The sequence below is a fragment of the Lactuca sativa genome, chromosome 9, assembly GCF_002870075.4.
Source record: "Lactuca sativa cultivar Salinas chromosome 9, Lsat_Salinas_v11, whole genome shotgun sequence".
Classification (NCBI taxonomy): domain Eukaryota; kingdom Viridiplantae; phylum Streptophyta; class Magnoliopsida; order Asterales; family Asteraceae; genus Lactuca; species Lactuca sativa.
Window position 1 is genome coordinate 444,948 of NC_056631.2, and position 6,098 is coordinate 451,045.

The 6,098-nt window shown below is 39.1% G+C and overlaps 1 pseudogene; it reads left to right on the forward strand.

Annotated features, from left to right (window-relative positions):
• The first annotated feature begins 2,497 nt into the window (after nucleotides 1-2,497).
• LOC111908782 (5S ribosomal RNA) lies at nucleotides 2,498-2,615 on the forward strand (annotated as a pseudogene).
• The last annotated feature ends 3,483 nt before the right edge of the window (nucleotides 2,616-6,098 follow it).

Below are 6,098 nucleotides of genomic sequence, written 5' to 3' on the forward strand. Positions count from 1 at the left end.
ATTTTAAATATGTAATTTCGTTATTTTCAATAAGCTTTGTTGTGAATTTTGTCTATTTTATAACTGAAATGACTTTTTACCTTTTTATTTTTTTATTTTTTAATATTTACATTTATATTTTAATAATTAAACATTTAAGAGAAGGCATACAATCCTCACCTCATCACATCCTATCCCACCCACCAACCTCCATATCTCTCTCTCTCTCACACATCGAATCCTAAAACACCACATTTCCTCTATGCTTTGTAGTTACCATTCTCCCTTTCATTGAAAAACCCCAATTCATCATTCATTTGAATATTCATCATTTTTAACAAATTGTTAAAAAAATTTAGACTGATTTATATAAAAATAAAACGAATAGAAGGATGCATAAAAAGAAAACGAATAAAAAGATTATTCATAGAAACCTTATGCAAACTAACATGCAAAAACAAACCAAAAAATGAAAAAAAAATCATTTAGTTATAGCAAGACTTGCTCATATTTCTACATCATCATTCTACAAACCAAACAACTGGGTTTAGGAACAAGCTTTTGATTTTTTTCACAAACCCTTTCAAGAATGTCCTAATGCAAATGAAAACTTGGATCTACAAATTTTGTGGTTGTCTTCTTCATCAAGTAAAAATATAAGACCTACTATTCCTTTGGTAACATTTGCTTGTCTTCTTCATCAATCAAGCTCCCAAAATATAATAGGAATTAGGAAATCAAGTTTATCATCTCATATGTTGAATCTCCCAAGAGAAACAACACACTAGATATGCCACCGAAACCCTCATTGTATTCGTCGTTGCATACTTCACCCAATACTTGTCGTCCTTTATCAAGTTGGATTTTGCTTAAGTTACCTCATTTTTGTCTCCCACAGCTTGGTCAATATCTTCAATTTCACATCACCATTAACATCCCACAAGCCCGAACATTCCAGGGTTAAACCTAATTCCAACATTAACTCATTTAGCCCCTCTAAGCATATTCGCAGATGCAGTAGAGATTTGTTACTAATGTATTAATCATACTTAAATACTAAATATGTATGTATGTGTTTTTAATTGTTTTTTTTTGTATTTTTCTGTGTGTATCAGTAAAGTGAGAGAGAGGTGGGTGTGTGGGTCATTTTTTATAGTTAAGAATAATACAATAGTTAAAAAGAAAGAGAATTAAAAAAATGAATATATCAAAGGTATAACATCCATTTTTAGCTTTGAGAGGAACCAAATCGACAACGAAACATTTTAAAATGAACAAAAATTCTAATTTTGAAACAATAAGGACCAAACACTGAAAAAAAATACAAACCGTATGCCCAATTTTTGCAGTTTTGTCTAGTATTTATATGTTACACACATTTTCCAGAATGGATCAGTCGAAGATTTAAAAGGGGGAAAATAAAGTTTTTGGAGAAAATCTTATGCCATGACGTGGTGTATGGAATACCACGACGTGACATGGCACTTTTGGATTGCATGTTCTAATGAACACAGGGAGGTCATGACGTGGTGGCTGCCAGCCCAAGCCTATGATTTTTAGGTTTTCTCCCATAGTCAAGGTCATTAACTCTGAGATTAGGACAATACTCTTTAGCTTTTATTTCTCCTCTTATCCCTTGAGCTCTTTGATGGTGTTTTGGTCACTTGAAGGTTGAAAGAAGGCCTTGTTGAGCTAAGGATCAACTAGCAAACTTGTAACACCCCCTCTGGAACGTATCACAATATTGTCCGCTTTGGGCCACTCAGCACGAGGACTTCCCAGGGGGGTCACCCATCCTGGTACTACTCCCGCCCGAGCACGCTTAACTGCAGAGTTCTTATGGGATCTGCTGCCCTCATGGCTTTAAAACGCGTTGTGATAGGGAAGGTATCCACACCCCTTATAAGGAATGTTTAGTTCTCCTTCCCAGCCGATGTGGGATCAAATCTAACCCACTTTCACCCCCCATTATAGGGTTCGACGTCCCCGTCGAACACATCGACCCGTGCCTTGGCTCTAATACCATTTGTAATACCCCCTCTGGCACGTATCACAATATTGTCCGCTTTGGGCCACACGACAAGAGGACTTCCCAGGGGGTCACCCATCCTGGTACTACTCCCGGCCGAGCACGCTTAACTGCAGAGTTCTTATGGGATCTGTTGCCCTCACGACTTTAAAACGCGTTGTGATAGGGAAGGTATCCACACCCCTTATAAGGAATGCTTAGTTCTCCTTCCCAGCCGACATGGGATCAGATCTAACCCACTTTAACCCCCTATTATAGGGTTCGACGTCCCCGTCGAACACATCGACCCGTGCCCTGGCTCTGATACCATTTGTAACATCCCCCTCTGGCACGTATCACAATATTTTCCTCTTTGGGCCACTCGGCTTCACAACGTGAAAACTTAAAATTCACGACGTGAGACCTGAAAGTGGGTTAGATCTGATCCCACATCGGCTGGGAAGGAGAACTAAGCATTCCTTATAAGGGGTGTGGATACCTTCCCTATCGCAACGCGTTTTAAAGCCGTGAGGGCAGCAGATCCCATAAGAACTCTGCAGTTAAGCGTGCTTGGGCGGGAGTAGTACCAGGATGGGTGACCCCCTGGGAAGTCCTCGTGTCGAGTGGCCCAAAGCGGACAATATTGTGATACGTGCCAGAGGGGGATGTTACAAATGATATCAGAGCCAGGTCATGGGTCGATGTGTTCGACGGGGACGTCAAACCCTATAATGGGGGGTGAAAGTGGGTTAGATCCGATCCCACATCGGCTGGGAAGGAGAACTAAGCATTCCTTATAAGGGGTTTGGATACCTTCCCTATCACAACGTGTTTTAAAGCCGTGAGGGCAGCAGATCCCATAAGAACTCTACAGTTAAGCGTGCTCGGGCGGGAGTAGTACCAGGATGGGTGACCCCCTGGGAAGTCCTCGTGTCGAGTGACCCAAAGCGGACAATATTGTGATACGTGCCAGAGGGGGGATGTTACAAAACTCATCTTCATCTCTTGGTGCATCTTCTGGACTCTTGTTAGCCTCTAATTTTCACCTTTATGGTTCACCTTATCTAGATCTAGGTTTTGAGTTCATTTCCTTCATGTTATATGGATATATATGATTGGTTTTGATAAAGTTGGTAACTTTATCATTTCTTGAGATCCCTTCGTCATCATTTAGATCTAGACTTTCATGTTGATTAGTGTCATTCATGGAGTTTTCCTTCCATTTCTTACCCATTTTGACCTAGTCTTTAGAGAGACAACATGCATATCTATAAAGTAAGGATTTTTAAGATTCATTTGAGGGCAAGGAAGCCTTCTGGAATTTTGGAGCAAAGGACTTAACAAGTTAAGTCCTTAGATGGCTTCTAGCAATAACCACGACGTGGTGGAATTTTGCCTCACAACTATTTTCTCTGGACATGCCCACGACGTGGCTAGGAGGTCACCTTGTCGTGGTGACTGATTGTGTAACGTCCCAAATTTCTAACCCAAAATTTTCATTTTTATTTATTCAAATATATCAGAGTATAATTACATTATGCGGAAAACATTATGCGAATGTGCGTGTGTACAGTTGAGCCTTGCCCTTCTCATGATTCCAAGGAGTACCTGAAAACATTTATAATCAAATTGGTAAGCACGCAGCTTAGTGAGTTCCCCAAAATACCATATACCACAATGCATATATAATGCGACATAATGGCTCAGAACCTTCCGTCGATCCACCAATAATACACATAATGGCCTTCTGTCACACCCCCAAACCAGAATGGCGGAAACGTTCGGAGGAAGATGACGTCATGTAAAATATCATAACAATTGAGTAATAGTAAAGAAAGCAAACACAACCACCATAAATATAATTTAAAAGGTTACATTGTTGCACGAGTTACATGCTTCCAAATAAATTACAATATGATGACAAAATGAGTTTTTAACTGACGCCTTAGCGTCCCGTCCTAAAAAGCTGATAGTTACCTGTTTTCCTGTTTCCCTGAGAATATAATTTGTTTTGAAAAAGTGTCAACAATTAAGTTGGTGAGTTCATAAGAGTTTGTATGAATGTAAACCTTTCTGTGTAAAGTAATCGTGTTTATTTTCCAGAAAATCCAATATTTTCTATAAAATGAATTGTAGTCATAAAATGTTCCAAGACCGAAATGTATAAGTTTTCCGTACTTAAAGTTTGTAATATGTAGTTTTAATTTGCATAAAACCTTTTTATTGTACATTAGCCCCGCAAACCAAAATGTATTGTTAATACCCCATATGAGTTATTATAACCATACTAGCGACTAGTTGGCATGTAACGACGTTCTTCAAGCGTCGAAATGTTATGACATTTGTCACGCTAGACCTATCGGTCTAACTGTAGCTAACAGTTTAGGTGCAAGATTGTCAGTCCCGTATAGATCTATACACAAGTATCAGGTTCTCCCTACAAGAGATTTTGGTTTATAATACAATACTTATGTTATGTACTTAATAGTACGCTGAAGCCAAATGTCTCACGAAATTTGTATCAATAGGTTTATGTATGAAAAGTCCTTTTTCTTGTAAATGTATGTACTATCCTTTCATAGTGTAAAAATAGCGTGAATATTCCATAAACTATACCTGTTATAGTTTGCAAATGTATGTTCCGTCGAAATGAAAACCTTTGTGACTTTGCATCTAAAAGTTTGTAATTTTGGTAGTAACCTTATTTTGCGTATAAAAATGTATATGTGTATATATATATATATATATATATATATATATATATATATATATATATATATATATATATATATATATATATATGATGTAAGAAGACAAAAGTAACGGTTTGTAATTTAACAAAAGTTTCATTGTGTTTCACTTGTATTCCCCCCCCCCCCCGAAAACATAGAAAAACTTTGGAAAATGTAGGGGAATGAACTCACCTTGAGCGTGATTGCAGTAAGATAACGAGATAAAAATGGTGATCTTCGAGTTTGAATACGTGAAGGGTATTGTAATTCTAATGTGTAACATCCAGATTTCCAGGTATCATAATTTAAGTATTTATTTTTTAGTTAAGAAGAGGGACTTGACGAGTTGACGCCTAAACTCGTCGAGTAGGATCGCGACTGATGAATCAAATTAATGAATGGACTCGACGAGTCGGTGAGTCGACTCGACGAGTCTGCGCTGTCGGCAAAAACCCTAAATCTTTGGTCTTGAGCCCTATTTAAAGGCACTTTTAGCCTTCAATTGCGGCTACCTTTCCAGAAGAGAGAACTCTAGCGAGCTTGAGTGTGTAGAGTGAGAGAAAGAGCTATCTTGAGCTTTTTGGTGTGATTTTGCAAGAAAGGAGAAGAGTTCCAGCAAGAGGGACCAGAGGAGGTTGTTGTTCTGAGTTATTCAAGCAAGGAGCTTCATTCTGAGGTACCAAATCGAACCCCTTTTCTTCCTTATTGTGTAGATTTCATTTTGAGGTTAGGGCTTAAATCACTTCATCTTTGGGGTTTTGAATGCCTCAAACCCCTCTTGCAAGTTTGTGATATAGATCTAGACCCTTCTAGGTCCAGAGAGCCCGAAAGTATGAAGCCTTAGTAGAGTAAACCTTAGGGTTTGAAGCTAGGAAGCAATAATGGGGTTTTTATGGTATATAATGCGAGATACACCATGCATGAACGCCAAGTTCAGACCTTTACATGATTTTTGGGTGTTGGAAGGCCAGATCTATATGTCAGAGAAATAGATCTGACCTCAGAAGGTCAAATGAGTAATGCCATGGAGGAAACTTGCCGAGTCCATGAGAGAACTCGACGAGTCGGATCGGGTTGCCCCGCGATTCATGACCAGTGATAACCCGTTGAGTTGAGAGGTTAACTCGACGAGTCGAGTGAGGCCTTAGGAGGAGTCAGAGGACACGTATGGACTCGTCAAGTCACCCAAGTGCACTCGGCGTGTCTGGTCAAAGTTGGACCGTTGACTGAGTTGACTTCAGTTGACCTTAGGGTTGGTCAAACTGATTTAAGAGAGGCCGGTGAGGGGTAGAATAGTCTTCTACCCATTCTTAGAGAGGAAGGATGTAAGGAGAATATTGATTAGAGATGTTATCATTTTGATAGGCGGAGGCTATATC